The sequence below is a fragment of the Dendroctonus ponderosae genome, unplaced genomic scaffold, assembly GCF_020466585.1.
Source record: "Dendroctonus ponderosae isolate FM_Combo_2020 unplaced genomic scaffold, Dpon_F_20191213v2 Dpon_F_20191213_1, whole genome shotgun sequence".
Lineage (NCBI taxonomy): Eukaryota > Metazoa > Arthropoda > Insecta > Coleoptera > Curculionidae > Dendroctonus > Dendroctonus ponderosae.
In genome coordinates, this window is record NW_026017110.1 from 22272609 (window position 1) to 22290238 (window position 17630).

The 17630-nt window shown below is 33.6% G+C and overlaps 2 long non-coding RNA genes across 2 annotated transcripts; one reads left to right on the plus strand and one right to left on the minus strand.

Annotated features, from left to right (window-relative positions):
* Positions 1 to 691: 691 nt before the first annotated feature.
* Positions 692 to 7251, minus strand: LOC109538219. The gene is made up of 3 exons (XR_007280212.1): positions 6916 to 7251; positions 6710 to 6729; positions 692 to 1129 (listed from the first exon to the last, which is right to left on the minus strand). It is a non-coding gene; the product is annotated as an uncharacterized LOC109538219 (long non-coding RNA).
* Positions 7252 to 15285: 8034 nt separating this feature from the next.
* On the plus strand, positions 15286 to 16574 carry LOC125502488. Its single transcript, XR_007280237.1, has 2 exons — positions 15286 to 15449; positions 16458 to 16574. It is a non-coding gene; the product is annotated as an uncharacterized LOC125502488 (long non-coding RNA).
* The last annotated feature ends 1056 nt before the right edge of the window (positions 16575 to 17630 follow it).

A 17630-nucleotide genomic window follows, 5' to 3' on the forward strand; every position in this document is an offset into this window, starting at 1 on the left:
TTCAATCAAACAAGTTTTTTGTAATGAAGTGTGCATGTAATTAATTAAGGCCAAGTACTTTTGACAACGGGCCTGATGATGACGTGAATGTCGGAAGTACTTGGCCTTAATTAATTACATACACGCATTATTACAAAACAGTTATTTGATTGATTTTTATCCAGTGTGTACACACCAACTTCTTGTTGATACGTCTTCCGATACGATGTTAATAACCATGATTTATTTATAAAAGTAAAAACATTTTTATATTCCAGAAGATCTGTGTGTGAGAAGAAGAGACATTATTAACTTCTAAGCTTTCTTCATTAATTTTTAATAGATGTAATAAATGTTTACCACCTAACCCGTTTTTGCATCTAATTGACTAACATCTAAAATACGTTAATATCTACAACTTCTGTATGGAAAATTTTCCTTTATACCTTAAAATGGTAAATGGGGTGACCAAAGTTCAATCAACAACCCTGGAACATATCTATATATTCATTACAAACTTGTTTGCCAAATGAATCAATTCTCAGGCTGGAAAATAATCCTTGAAATTGGAGCCAGTGTTCGATTTATGCAACTTTCATAGTCATTCGTTATCAATCTTGCAGAAAATCCAATTAAAAAATTATTGTTGGAATAGAAATCAATTTTCGTTCTATTTCTTCCGCATGGGTAAACAATTAATAAAATAATAAGGTACAAGTTTATGGAGCAGTTAAAATCTTTATTGCTTTGTCCGGTATACATATGCCAAAGTGTCCGACATCCTATAAAATTAATTGTCTGTTTACTGAAGGAAAACATTATTAAATCGACAAATGTTTGCGACAATGTTGGTCATACACTAAGGCCTGTGAGTATTGCTTGCATACAGTTAAATATGTATAATTAAATCACTATTATTTTAATACTTAACGCGCCTATAGAAGTAGAGAGTTGCCTAAGTAGGAATAATCGATTAACTTTTGGCGTTGATTTGAACATAAGCATTAACTTGATCGGTTGTTCAGCGGTTGGTGGTTACATCCTGAACATCATAGTAAGTTACCGAGGCTCCTTTATCTTTTAGAAGTAACCCTAGTTTCTGTTAGAAAATGTATTCCACCGTTGTAAACCAGCAAGGGGCTTTGCAATCCTACAAAAAAAACATTTAGTATTTGAACTTACGAGGAAAGTTTAGAAGGGAGGTAACTATGAAGGCTTTCCAAATTAACTTAAAACAAAAACTGTTCATATCAACTAAGCTTTTGTTTAGCACTAGCCGCACAGATATTCGTTGTTTAGTTTTGGGTCCTAAATTTGAAGTAGGTAGTAGCAGTAACCAACTGAATAATGTAACATTGTACTTATGTGTAATTTATTTTCCACCTCACACAATTTAAACACAATGAGTCGTAAAATTCACAATCTTTAACTCTTCATGAGCTTTAGTTTCGAATTCTCACAAATACCCCCTAAAGGTTTCATTTCCTTATGCACTTAAGGACAACACCTTTTAAATAAAATAAAAATAATAACAATTTTAGTTATAGTGCAATTGGTACGAGCTCCTGACTCAATGTTAGAGATAGTTGTCTTACAAAGTCGCTAGTTTCGATGAAAAGTGAATCCCTGCACGCATTACTTCTCGTGTAGCAGCATAAGTTTAGTGTAAAACTTATCTCTGAGTAATAGCATGATTAACTGAATCAATTTGGACATCGATGTTCGCATTGGTAGTTGATCTACTGCAATCGTTTAAATGTGATGTTGACCGATAAGAACCCTCCGTCACTGACCATGTACTCGGGATTCCCATTCTACGAAAATAACAGTGACCTCACTGTCTCGGCAGTTGACATCAATTTCAGTAGAAAATAAATAAAACTCCAGCGTAACAAACACTACGCAACGTAACGTACGAATGCTCGACACCCACCGTTTTTAGCCAGGTCGTGGCAAACATGATCATGAATTAATTTTGTTTAGAATAATTATGTAGAAAGGGACTTGCGTCTCTCGCTTTGCTAACTTTAAGAAGTAATTACGCTGATAAATCAATTTTTTTTCCAAATAATGAGTTGACAATCAATGAGAGAAAAATTTATTTTAAAAATTACAAAAGTGTTTGTAAACAAAACTAGTGAATACTCCCTCTATCGTGGTCATGTGCTGACTGACTCTTATCTTAACAAGTCGTAAACGACAGCGAAAGCCAAACAGATTGGTATTTCCAGAAATTTGGTATTCGATTGTTCAAAAACTTTGTTTTGAGTTCTTGTGTGTTCCTGTTTCTTCCACCACATCCCAACATGATTAAAAGGTCTTTCTCGAAAACTGCTGAGTTTAGGCATAGGGTTTCTCATATAGAAAATATAAACAATTTTGTAGATCAATTTGACTAAAAAATTACATGTATTTTCTGCTGCGACCCTGCATATTCTTCCCCCTTGTTTAAATATTTTACATCCGTACTTGTTGACTAAAAAACAAATCTTTATTAATTCATGCCGAATTTTTATCACTCTGTTCAAAGTACAGTTTTGGAAAATTATATGCGCTCTTTATTGTTATAAGGTAGCATTTACATGCTACGAAACATGTTGATATGTACAAATGTCTAAAATTTATAGAAAATAGTTGTACATAGTTGTGCTATTCAACATCCAAAGACAAATGTGCTTTTCAAGTCCTTCGTTTAATATCCCGGGCAATATCTTTGCAGGTGGGCAGTACGAAACGAAACTATTTAAAGGTCCTACCGGTTGCCGAACCTTGGCCCCTGTTGTTACTTCTTCCTATGGGTTTCAAGGCTCTGAAGTTTCCCGATTTTCGACAGTTTTGTCCGCATCTAATGATCTGAATTAAGTCCAACTTTTGCAAAAGCTAATAAGTAAACCAAATGTTTATAAATCAGCATCCCGAACTAACTCTGGTTTGAAGCGCAATTTGGTGATGTTCTAATAAATGCCTCCGAATGCCTGAAGCTTTTCAAAAATTTAAAGTTTCTACCCCATAAAGCAAATTATATTAAAGGTAGGTACGTGAGCCACCCCACTTTTGTTGTAAAAGAATATCTCACGGCAGTGTGGAACTGAAAAAGGGAAAATGCCCATTATACAGTCAACCGTGAAAGCTACGATACTTGCATGTCATGACAACACGCACTTCTTCCTTTACCTACCTCAATTTGAAGTTAAGATTAATGGCGCCGTTTGTTCTAGATGTGCTTTAGGCCGTTTCCGACTTGGTACAAACTTAAACCGGGGACTTAATGCAGAGTTTATTCCTAAACACAGTCAAACAAAACTTGAATTAAATCGACGAAGTGGAGAACTCGAACGCAAAGCGCATTTTACTAGCCATCTTGTTTAGGATGGCAAGGGTCGTCATAAAAATTGAACGACCAAAACTGCTCCGTCGAAGAACATCTGGCATTTGAATACGATATTGTTTTTGCAATTTGGTTGCCACCTGATCGGGACATTACAAGACATTAAAGTGCTCCAATTGCAAGTCAAATTCTTGGTTCCATAGCAGAATCTCTGATAATATTTTAATGTGTTCCGGTATTGTATGCTTCCAATAGAGCCAATATTGCAACGCGATCGTTTATTTCCACGGTAGAATTTCAGCTTAATCACAATTAGGAAATGGATCTATTTACTGCAATCTATTAACATGAGTTGGCTGGATACCTTTGCACATCATGTAATAATAATGCACGTCAAGCATACATTAGCAATAATTGACCATCACACTACGAATCTGTTCTAATGGTGTTCCAAATCATAGACACTGTTTTAGAATAATTGACCAATTGTTTGAAATAATTAACTTTTAATGTGTATATATGGCTTCTGGGTTGAGCTTATCCGACTTTTTGCCTGCCACAAGTCAAAGCGCTTCAAAGACATTGCGGTTTTGAACGAATTGTTAACGTGTCTGCTAACCTATTGGCCAATTAGATAGCTGTAAGCAATAAATGTGGATAATACCATATATATTTAGTAAACAAAATTTGTCAGATTAAGGTTTCTAATATTTTTGGTACTATTTATATTTTAATGTTTAAATATTTGTATCTGGCTCCCAAATATCAGCAGTCTTTGTCATGGTTTTGTCTGGCAACGTAGTGGTTGCTCCACCTTTGCGGGCCACAGTTTTTGAATGGGCAGGACGCAATATCGATCCAGGAAGGTGAACCAATGAAGCTGGTTCCTGGTTCCCGACGAATTGTGAGGTGGATGGCCAGGGACAGTCTGGATGAGACTGGAGTGAGAGTGGAGTGGCACGTGGAGCGGAAATTGGTAGCACGAGGAGTCGGCGATTTTGGTAGCGACGTAGAGTTGATATTTGAGCAAGCAAGAACAGAGCCATTTATTCGATTTCCTTGTATTAGATTCATCTCATGTCACTTTAATTACTTTCATTTCATTAATTAGATATGCTATGTATTTACGCCTTTAATTTAAATCCATTTTCTTCTTTCTTTTTGTAAAATTTCAATAACTGTATTATCGCCATTTTTTAAAATTCATTTCATTAATTAGATAGCGTTAATTCATTAACGCTGAATTTTATTTTTCCTTGTCTCTGAAATTTGTGGTGTTGCCCGAACTAGCCCGGAACCACGCTTCACAAAAGGAAACATCAGTCATACAAGGTTTAATTATTTGATAATTAACTTTTGATATGTTCATTCAGTGAAGATTTCTCTGTTAATGGCCTATTATATTTGTGACATTTTATGCACAGCGAGAGCTACTGAATCTCTTCTCTTCAATACGGTTTTCTCGATTGTGTTCAAACACAAAGAGACAATTGCCCTTTTTACAAAGGAACAGTTTGCATTTTTGGAAAGCGAATAGATTTTCGGAGAAAACCGGCCCAGTGCGTCTTTATATTCTAGTTCAAAGATGTATTCGTTTGAAAGATACATTGAAAATCTATAATAAGCCGAAAAAACATACGAAGGAGTATTGAGAATTCATATACTTTTTCAAACGCTCCCAAAAAATTCTGGGGTTTAAATTTATACCTTCTAATGGTGCTTTCTGAATCTTTTAAAGAAAAAGTATTGCATTAATATTATAAATTGAATAGTGATAGAACACTAGAGAAGAACTACTTTAACACCCATATATCAGCCAAATTGATTGCTTCTATATTCTGCAAGTTATCGAAGTTTGATCCCTAAGAATTATATCTTGAAAATTTTGTTCAAAAAAAACGGAAGAACGATTATATAGATTTTAAAACCTACGAATTTATTTTTATGTAAGACTCATATTTTGATTAAGCAACCAAGTTCATCAGCTATGAATTCGTGGTGAATTCTTGAGGATTTTGGCACAAAAACTGCAAGAAGTTTTTTTGTCATCGCTCGAATTAGCTGTTTTTTTCCAATTGAAGCACCAAAGCTTTTAGCACTTTTGTCTTTTTAGAAAATCGGTTTCTTTCAGACTAGAAGTGGTGCAATAGAGTGCACAGCAAGGTGACCAAATCTGACGCATCCGGACTTTTCCGTAAAAAAGTGGTTTACCAAACCGCACCTAATGTATGCAAGAACAGAAAAATCGAATATCGCAAAAATGTAGACAAATGCCATTCAAAGCTTTAAGAAAAAGTCTAACTAGTAAAGTGAGACATTACAAAAAGTGGCTTGCTGTACCTGAAAGCAATCATATTCTGACAAAATAAGTAATCGATATAATATGATATTAATGGCTCAAAGACGCAAGAAGATATTAAAATAAGATCAAGAGTTTGTCACGCATAGCAGAAAGAAGTGCGCCACTATTTTGAAAAAACCGCTATATAAAATTCTCAAGAAACGAAATAAGAACCTGCATATGCGAGAAGCATAAATGCCATCAAAGGAAAACTACTACCCTGGTAGCCATCTACTTCTACAAAATAAACTGCCGTCCCTATCCAGACAGATGGAAATCCCTAAAATTCCGTTTTTTTCTCTAAAATTCAACGCCAAATAGTGGCTTAAATTTAAAAGAAATCCCAGAGCAAGCAAGTCATAATCTTTGATCTGGACCACTTGCAGCCTACAAAAAGAGCAGGAATAATCGGACGGAGATCCTGGCCGTTGAAAGTCCCTAGCACGAATCATTTGGCAAAAATAATTTGTTCTGTGTGTGAAATTTGAAAAAACAGCACACAATCTAAACTATTAGGTCAGGATTATTTGTAGCCTTTTAAGACGTTATGCGCTAGACCATCACCTAGTCTAGATTATGGAGGATTATGAGCTTTCGAAGCAGGAAGACTTGAAATTTACAGCAGCAAAACACTCATATTTTACATATTTAAAACAGTCTACTGTGAAAAAGCTGATCATTTAGTGTTGAAAACCTGAGCAATACCTACTGAGAATTGAACCATTCGACTAGAGTATAATTCACATCAGAAAAACGTCAGTAATTGATACAAAATACCTTACACGATGATAAGAAGTATCGACGATAAAAAGAACGACACTGATTGTACATTTAGATTATAAAAGCTCGGATGAAAACAGTAACCTCGAGCGAATGTATAAAATCTCACTTAAAATTATTTCGACAAAATTTGGAAACCCGATCCAGACCCAGGAAATCCCTCGTCGCTCCTCGTCGAATAAATATTAAATGTAACAATATGATAAAATACAAGTAGACAAGATGGAACTAAAACTTCTACAACTATATGGCAACCAGGGGCAAAGTAATGCCAAACTTACCGAAAGCTGCATCGTGCCACCTGGAATGGAAAAGAAGAAGAAAATGTGTTTAGTACACCAGGCAATCTGTTCAAAGCCATTGTTATAGGAAATCAGGAAAGCAGTCAATACGAAATGTAAATAAAAAAATCTTCAACTCCAGTTACTTTTCCGAAAACTAATCTCAGTTCAAGCTAATAAATTTAAAGACTAGAAATCACTCTTACCAGCTTTCTCCAAGCTGGCGCCACATCTTCCATTTTTGGCCCATTAATTGATCCGTGAAGGTTCACAGTCGATTCTGTATTTTCCATCTAGGACACGATTCACAAGGCACAAAGACAACTTTTTGAAAACATTAACGCAAAATTGAAACTTTTGCCGTATTCCGAAGGCAACACGATGATGTAACCATTTGCTTTATCGCCCTTTGGATGATTAATTGCTTTACTCCGCAGTCTTTTTTATTGTCGAGAACTTTGTAGCAAGTTCACAGTGCAATATTTCAATATCAATTTAAGGAATTCACCTTCCAACTCGTTCGGATGATCGGCGTACATAAAACGGCCAAAGATAAACAAATCGCCACGAGCGCATTAGACGATTTTATCGTAAACAAAATGCTCCACAAAATTGATTTATTGAAGCTGATAAATAATCAAAGTAGCGCTTAAAATTGCTAGTTCGTTTTGCCTAATTAGGTATTATTTGTTGTCTTTTGATCCAACTGTTGACTATTGTTGATATTATTTTATAACTGCGAGTGTCAACAGCAACTTAAATAAAGCGTGTTTTTTTAGAGGTACAGAACTTAACGGTTAACGTGGCTTTATTGAAAGGGTACTTTTATACCAATAGGTATCTATAGCTTAACTATGATATGGGGTATAATGCGCCGCGGCTGGCTCGAATGAAGAGAAATCTGGTCGAATTTTCAACCACTACCAAACGTCTGCCAGACCATAAAGCACAAAAAACTGTGAGTTTGTCTGGATATAGCGAGGTCTCAATTATGGCTTCTGGATTTCCATCGCTCTAAATCCGGCAATTTTGTTTATGTACGCAACCATTATTGGTTGCGTAAAAAACTCACTATTTGATGTGCTTTTTATGGACTAGTGGAATCAGAATGGTCGTAAATTGGACTTTATTCGTGGATTGCTCTTCACTCGAGCCAGCCGCGTCCGCCCATATGCCCCAAATCATATTTAAGCTATAATAGCATAAAATTGAACTTTTAATAAAGCAAGTACCATTATCTTAACATGAATTTTATGAGTTTTATTTCAATTTAAAGTTCTAAACCTCTGAAAAAACACCCTTTACAAATTTAACGAAAGTGGGATATAGTTTGAACAGAAATTGAGACTATTGAACACAAAATTCCAATGACCGTTTATAAGTACTTCCATCGTTCCAGTGTAAGCTGGAGTTGTGCAATGGAAAATGTGCAATTTCAAAACTACAAAAAATTACTTTATCAACTCGGCAGGCAATGAAAAATGGGCAATAAAAATATATAATTTTTGGAGCTGATCCTAAGGAGTTGAATTTGTGTTTTCTACAATGGAATTATCATGAGTTTATGAGTTGTTTGTGAATAATTCATTGTTAATGAGATTTCAAAATTTAAAAAATCATCAATTATTTGTGATCATATATATTTTTTTCTAAGCCCGTTTAATATAAGTATAGGTGTAGTAAAGCTAGAAATGAAAATTTGTTATGTTGCGGTTGTGCAAAAAGTAATTTTTTCACATTTGAAATGTGTGTCAGTTTATAGATATCGACAATGTCTTAAACTGATAAGTAAATAAATCTCCAATTAAAAGATCGCAAAACTTTGCATACAATTGTTGGGCGCAGCGCAACTAGTGGTTTTTCTAAATCAGGCAACTACCATCAAAGAGCACCCTCTAAAATTGGCAAAACATTTATATTTCTAAGTACCTACATTTGTTTTCATGAAGATCACCTTCAACAAGCCGAGGAAATCAGATTCTGATTTGCTTTTGTGTTATGTTATGGCCTGTTGGAATATTGAAGTTCGTTGTAGTTCCTCCCCTATTTAAGGGCTGCAAGTGGTTTGCAGTCTCTCCTTTGTCGAATAGCGCAGGAGCCACGTCTCGTTGTTTTCATTATTTTCAATTCAAATGTTCATCGTCATGTGCCAATTTGTCTACCACTCTATATGTTCTTTAATAATTTCGAAAAACTAAAACAGAAATGCACATTTTTTTAACAAAGTAATTCTGAATGTTGAGAAATCCACCTCATAACCTGCTGGACTGAACTTGTAAGAACACATAATATACCTAAGAAGTCTAAATTAATCTAATAATTATGTTATTACATAAGATGAATTATAAATAATATTTTAACCAGACATATTTATGATGAAGCATTGACCTTTTTGGGTCCCTATAATCTGATAATAGCCATGGTTTGCCAGCTGATGTATTTTAATTAGCAGTTTTTAACCCTGCTCAACACCTGGTATGCATTATTAGCCATATATGTTTGTTCTCACAGAAAGACGTTCCAACTGAATCCACCATAAAATCTGATAAGGGTAAATTGTAACGGCAGCGCAAGTACAAAAATATTATTATGGCTGATGTGGTCTAGTTCACAACATTGGTACTAATACAATGCAAAACTTGGAATATTTTCAATACTTTCTTGGATGTGTTTGAATTTTATTGATTTAATCTAAATATTTTCATCGTACAACATGCAAACATATTTTCTCCAAGCAGTGTTCAGATATTATTGAAACCTTTATTTGTCTAACATTCCATTTTTAATTACGAGTTCATTTCTGTTGTCATCGTCAGCCAAAGCAACCAAATTTCAAAAATGCTTGTGCTAGTTACTATGCAGGCTTGAACCACCCTAATAATAATCAGAGCATTGCACTCAAAGAACATTTCCGAACTGACACTTTTTAATACGAATTTTTTATTTAATTTCAGATCAGTTATCGAAGTTCCTGAAGGGACGATTCTACAAGGGTACACAAAATGGGAACGACAACTGCACTCTCCATTGATGCCGAGATTATAGAAGGGCCATATTGGCATCTTTTTGTATAGGGCTTGATCAGAAAAGGTGGGTTCAATGTTCTATGTGGGAATATGAAACGTGTTTAATATGGAATTTATATCGCAGAGAGTTATAGGATTAAAATTTACTGCATAGTAGGTACTGTTTATGAACAGAGTGTACATTTTTTTACAGAATTGAAAGAATATATTTTAGAAGAATTTTAACAAAATTTAATTCAGTTCAAGGAATTCATCATCGGATTTGTGGTGTAATAAACTGATACCTAACTGTGTTCCTTGACTGTTCAAATTTGCCTTATTTGTCGCTGGCCGCTTAAACGAGTTTTGCAAATCACGTCTTGACCCAAAACGGAATTCAAAATATTTTAGTATTAAGGTACGAGCATTTCACGGAAAGAACGGCTTGAATTTACTTAATGTATTGGGATTTTGTGCTGAAGTTGTGTGAAGGCGTGTTAATAAAATTGATGTTTTTTAAAAGTTGTTCCAAAAAGTTTCGAACATATTAAATCAGAATAAACTGAATTGGGGATTTGATTATATGCAACTGCCTGAATTTCGGCTTGAATTCGGCAAAAACGGCAGTGAATATAATAACTAAATATATTCGATCAACATCGTTACTCCTTCCGGTATTTCAAATACCATTTGTTGATTAAGAAAATGTCATTGAAAAATTGGCTTTTGATGAGACAAACAAGACATTAGTTTTTTAAAGCAGACAGCATAATATTTTTGAAGCTAGACTTTGAACTGACTTTCCTATTTGTCGGGATATAAATTCTTGGATTTAATTCTGTGCTTTTATGATTTGTTTGTAAAATGGACTGCAAGCAGCCCCTAAATGGCAGCAGCAGATGGGAACAGATACTTTTACAGTAGTTTCGCAGATTTCACAATTTATTAGTAACTTTCAAGCGATAAAAACGCTTATGAAAAACCATTCAAGATTACTAAGCAACTTAGGTTTAAAAGGAATGGATGATTTAAAATGTTTAACGATTGGTATAATTGATAGTCATTTTCACAATTAAAAAATAGTAGTATGATGTAAGTAATGTTTACATGAAATAAGATAATCATTAAATTGACGCGTTTTGAAACTTGTAGTATCTAGTAAAATTATAAAATGAGACATAACAACGAATAAGTTATTGAATTGCTTGGAGAAGGAATTATAGCGGATTTCTATCAGTAGTCAAATAATATTAAATTTACCTGATTGTAAATTCATGTAGAGTCCTAAGTAATTTTCTTGCTGAATGTTAATAAGGCTCTGTTGGCTACTTGTAACTGCAACATTCAATATGCGTTATGAACTAAACCGGAAACAATTCATAAGTTCATGAGGGCCAGACAAAATAAAGAACAGCAAGTATGGAAAAGTGTTGTGAATTGATTATTTACATTACAGATATACAATGAGTCGTATAAATAATGTTTAAGTTTATTTCAAATTCAGCGATCTTTTTTTTGAAAAAAGCTCCGACTCGCCTATTTTTAGAGACTGGTTCTAATGGATTTGAAAATAAAGACTCATCTTGACTTGGAATCAAGTCAAGTAATTCTAAATATTCTCTTTTAGAGACTGTTCAAAGAAAAATGTTCCTATTATTCTTTAGCGCATCATTCCACAACAGACATTTCTTTTTTGGGGGTACCTACTGGCTGCCTTCATCATCCAATGCGAAATTTTCTGTTGCCCAATATCGACAATTTTGTCGGTTCACATGACTGCTCAGAACGTAGCTCCATCGCAAAAGATGATGTTTCTTACTAATTTATTATCCAGATTGCACATATTTTGCATGCTTTCGCTAAACTCATTTCGCATCTCAAAATCATGTTGAAATAATTCTTGCACTGGAGTAATTTGTATGCAGGATATTTGTGGTTTCGAACTATTCGATAGGTAACAGATTTCCATATGTGCAAATTGGCCCCAAGCTGCGAAAGAGGCGTACATTTTCATTTAAAGAAAGTAAAACCTCATTCATTTTCATATCGAGCAAAACGTTCTCAGAAAGAACTATTTTACATGACCAAAGTATCCGAATTAAGCTTCTATTCTATTCCCACCTTTTGTCATTTGGGAGGACAATTACGTGAATTTTAAATTAATTTTTACATTACTTATAGGATTTATTGTATTCATACACTAAAACTATTTTCATACTATAACGGATGCACCAATAATTAAATAGTAGCGCGCTGTTTAACCTCAAATTAATTTAGAGCTGTATTTTAGAAATGAGATTATACCTAGTTCCATAACAGTACAAACTTAAACACAAACATTTTGAGATTCTTTTGTATAATTAACCTCTTGTAACTGCAAAATAAAAATTGAATTGATGATCGTTTCAGATTAAGTCTATACCTATGTTGAATTAAAAAAAAAATCCTATTATAAATTGCACAACTAAAAACATTGTATGTATGTAGAATTAAACTGTTACACGGCTATGCAATTTTATGTTTTTGTTTTTTGTTCAAATCAGTTTTTAGTTCAATTTATAATTTTTGTCTTCCGTCCCATTATGTAGGGACTTCTATACTAATATTTGCAAAAACTGTAAACAAAATGTTACGAAAGTCTCAGCAAGAGAAATACATTTAAAAAAGCCTTGAAGATGGACTTCTGTGAGATTCAATTGATTGAGCCATGTAGGAAGCTAGTGCCACTAGTGTAACTGTAATTTGAACCCATGAGTCACTAGCGTCTGGCGGAAACATCAAGTTATGAAAATTGTTTTTTAGAATATGTAGTTTTGTCCAGGAAATTCAAGTATCTACTATAATGCAGCAAATTGAAGTATTACTGTCTTCGTGTTCTGTTGGACAAATCAATTTATAAAAACGTACAGTAACAGTTTAGTTTCAGTTACTTCTCTTTAGCAAATTCGAGTAGATATTTATAATGAAAAATATGGAACTTGTCCGAACCACTAAAAAATTTCTTAAAAAGTGCATAAAGGGGTAGTACTGTTTACGTTTGTCAATTAAACTGAATTATACTGTGATGATGCAAATTGAGGCAAACTGGTCTTTCAGAAGAAATTAAAAATTAAATAGAGAGGGCAGAAAGACCTATTGCGTCGAGAGCCTTTTTCTGTAGGAAGTAAAGATTATTTATATAAATTAAGAAGAATAAACTTAAATTCTGTTAGCTTTTGTTTACTAGTGCCACTTATCCACTAGTGAAAAATTAATTTGTAACTTTGTAATTCCTTCTATCGGAATTACGAAATGAGGCAAACATCCATCTGGCAATATTTTCAGCAACATTTGAAAAAACAATTTTATATTAAGTATAAAAACCTAAATTTAATCACTCAATGAAAAGTAGATAATTTGATTTGCGAAATTGCTTCATTAAAGACTCATCAACAATTTACAGTTTAGTGCCAATATATTTGAAATCAAAGACCTCATTATAAAAGATGTTTTCCATTACGAACGGTTTGTCAGCAGGCTGATTTGCTAAAATGAAAATCTCTTTTAGGAAATGACAAATCCTTGGAAAGGGCCTCGTCACCCCTCAAGAGGAAAATCGCAAGTCGGTCGACATGGAGCAACTCACCCCGCGCATCGAAAATCAGGGCGTGGGAAAATCGATGGAGGTTCAAGTGGAGAATCGGGGAGTGGAGCACGGAAGGGGGAGCTGGATCAGAGCAAGGGTGCCCCAGTCTCGTTCCTGCCCCTTCTTGTCATCGGAATGCGGTGCCGCTGTGAAAAAGTGAGATGTCGACAACTGGAATCCTGTTCCTGTGTGCTGACGGAAGCTTTATTGGGATTGGCAATCAGGTAAGGAGCATTTTTCATCTACTATTACTTGCAATGATCGAACTGTTTATAACTTACTTAAAAAGCGCCTTCGTGATCTTTTGATAGGGCACGATTCGTGCAATGGAGGGAGCCATAAATGCTTGCGTAGTCAGTTTTACTTATTGCATGCACAGGAGCTGTTTTCACAATCTTAGCCCATAAATTATGATTCCTATTAGGCGAGTAGAAATTGTTTGAAGTTTCCAGTCCTTTACTACGTGCTTAAGCTGGATATATACATGGAATAAAATAAAGGTGCACATGGCTGTATTTCGTTGTTTGAATTCGAAATTTGTCTTATTAAAATGGCATAGTAATAGAATTTCGCGTTGAATCAATGAATCGGGAGCGAAGCTTGAAGAGCGAAAAGGCTACATCTGCTTAAAATAACGTGCTGTTTTGTTAATGTTCTCACATACATGGAAATATGTAATCCGAATGTTAATGCGATGTTTAGTAAAGTGAAAGACAAATTCTTAATGTCAACGCGGCAGGTGCGGTTGTAAAACTATCAATATCAGTTTTCGAACAGAATATATTTTCAGCAAACAGCTGCCTAAAACAAGTTCGTAGCAGGAAGTAGTTTTTTCAAACACTACAAGTCAAAACATCGCGCCTAAGATAATCGCGTCACTAAGATCCACATAGTTAAATTCTCAAATTTTGTGAAGGATAACTTTTCAGTTTAAAAACAGAGCTTACCGAGCTGGTCGGATAAAGTAATATACCATATTAATTTAAATAATTAATACTGAAACCAATTTGCGAAAATCAATGATAAACAGATCGAATTACATAACTGCATTTATCGAGTCTATTACATACTGACAATAGCTGATTAGTTTATGGAATGCTCAAAGTTTACCGATAATAAAATAATTTTTTTGCCGGTTTCGACTTCTAATTGGCAATAACGTTTAAAATACTGTCTAACTTGCAGGATAATCTGCAAGAAGTCAAATCTTTTATATTGTATAATATATAAGACCTTGAAATGGAGGCAACAAAAATTTAATCCATTTCATAATACTTCTTACATTTAAAATTGTAAATTATCATTCAAAAATTTTAATTAGTTTTTTTTTCGATACTGACGTCCGCAGATGCGATCTTACAACTGTCTGGAATCATTTAAATCTTTATTGAGTATCATCGGATTGTTATAGAAGTTCGATAGTTGAATCGGCAAGAAATAAAAAATGTAGGAAACTAGGAAACCTGAATTTCAAAAAAGTTTACACTAACGCTTGCTAAAGTTCAAGCAGAATAGAAATATTTTTTTGTAAATCACCAATAATTTTAATGAGAACATTTGACTAGCTCACGAGATTTTACTTTATTAGCAATATTGAATTTTATAGATCAAAACTACTATTGTTATAGTGCACCTAAATGTAACACGAGGAAGTCGAAAAACGATAATATCCGGAAAATAGTTACATTTACACACAAACATTTTTCTGACACATATTATAATTAATTCTGATTATTGTGGTAGCTAAAGTTATTTGTGGTTTTGTTAAAATTCCTCTAATTTACATTAATATCCATCATTTGACCTGAAATTCGTAACGGTTATTAGGAACGCAACTAATAATAGAACACCTGTGAAGTTATTTACTATTTCCTTGTCGTCGTTATGTTACAATTATATAAGATAACAAATTCCTTTTAATTAATACGCAAATATTATCTTTGATGTTGCAAGAAAGCTAACTTCTGTAATTTTTAGGCAGAGAAGAAAGCTCTAAATGTGTGGGCATCGAGAAAATCGCACCTGTGAAAGAAACTCAAGAGGTCCAACCTTCCATCTAAATGAAGGACTTATAAGAAACATTTCGACTTGAATCTTTAAATATCTCAAGGTACGGAAGCATTTTTTAGATCTAACCACCATTTTTTAAATTTAAAGTCTATTAACATTGATATTAATTGACCTAAGTTAAGCAGTGCATAAATGTTATATTTTTATCAAAAATGTTATGACTTTGTGTAGGTTTTTGAAGTCTTATCTTAACTTAACTGGATAAAAACTAATAGTTTTTCGTTATATCTTGAACTGAATCAAGTTTTTCCCAAGGTCTGGAGTTATTTTCAAAGGTTTGAATGGTTTGGCTTGTAAAAGTAGGTGCATTTTTTTGGGTTAGGTAGTCTTTAAAACCTCTAGACCGATTAAAAAAAAATTAAACAGGGCTAAGCATAGCTGACTGTAATAAAGATGACTTTTCAATTAATAAAAAGTAACTTAGACTTTGAACTAAACTTTTCAAATGCAGTTTTGGTTGATAAAATTGTAAAAACTTAAGCATATTTTTTAACATCCACCTTTTTTAACGCCTAATTCTCAGGAAATGATATGATGCAGTAAAAGAGATTGAAATGTTAATAACGTTACACACAAGCTTTCAGAAGGTTCCACATTGTTCCTGATCTAAAACTTTAATGTGTGATCTCTCTTGCATGAAGCTTCCACGATAATTGCATAAAGTCATTTAATTATTCCAAATTAGGAGGGTTGGTGTTTCCGCACCAGATATAATTCCCACATGTAGACAATAATTTCGGTCTTATTTGATTAGTGTGGGGTAATTGGACAACTACTCTTAGAAAATGTATAAATTGGATTTTATCTAAGTCCAGGCGAGATACATGGTGTTAAAGACGACAGTAGCAATAAATGTCTTTGAAACCGGATGTTTTCTGTTAAAATGTCCGTCTTTAATCTTAGGATTATAACAGATTGTAGCCCTCACGATAATTTAGGTGCACTTAATTCAATGTTGAGCAAACCAGTATCATGTATATAGAATTGTAGGTATTTTAAATCCATATTTGTAATATTAAATGTACCTAATTCAATGCTTGTTTTTTAGGCCAAGCAGAGGATGAAAGTACTACATTGTATCGATGCGAGACAAAGCTGCAAATTATTCTTAAATTGGTTGGATCAAGAAATTTACCGGATTCTGAGTACTTTTTCTGGAGTTTGGTTAGTACCTATTACTTTAAAACTGACATGAATTGGATTTTTACTGTTTCCCTTCGAACTTACAAGTTTTTTGAAGATAAGAAATAATTAGGAAAGTTGTTCTTTTTTGCAGGATGAAAAATTTGACCTTCTGCGATGAATGGGAACAGCGCTCCACGTTAATGCTCTACATCTACCCTGTAGATCCGAATTTGTTTGATAATAGGCGACAAATTCGGTTCTAGAGAGGTTTGTGTGGTGCATACAAAGCAACGTGAGGTTTACCAAGAAAACAGATTAGGAACATTGTTTGATGCATATTACTAATCTTTGTAAAAAAGCGTATCAATGTAGTAATTACATCTGTTTGATAGTATTGTATTTGATTTTTTATCAACCAAATAGGTTATGTACAAGTAGATTTAGACTTCTCACTCGTATTTTTTCGTAAATTAAACTAAACTCTGATACGAAGCAGTTGTAAATATACGCATGGAGTATTGATGTTAAATATTTTTAGCAGTAAAAAGAAATATACACATTTGAAAAAAGTAGTTGTTAATTTAAAACGCAAAGAAAATTTCTAGACGCTCTAACACCGACATCCCTTCAAGTCACTCGGATGTCGAAAAGGGTCTGTGGAACTCACTATATGATGGATATAAAATGCTATATTAGCCGCAGAAAGATTACAATAAATGAAAATCTGTCGAGATTTAGTATGTAAATAGACAAAACTACACGTTACAATCACTGTTCATGTCTCGTTATATACATATAACGGTATATTATAAGTATGATAAAAGCTGAATTATACATTGAAAGATCTGAATAGTACCTACCGCTCAAATTATGTTACTAAAATACAATTTATTTTATTTTATTTTTTTTATTTTTTATTTATTTTATTTGATTTTATCTACCATCATTACATATTCTATATTATTACTTCTATATTCATATCTAAAGAATTTAAGGAAAATTAACTTATACTTAGACTAAAATTAGTGCAGATGGGCGGATAAAATAAAAGGCCAAAAACACCTAGATGTAGGAACATCTGTATGTGTTGATTTCA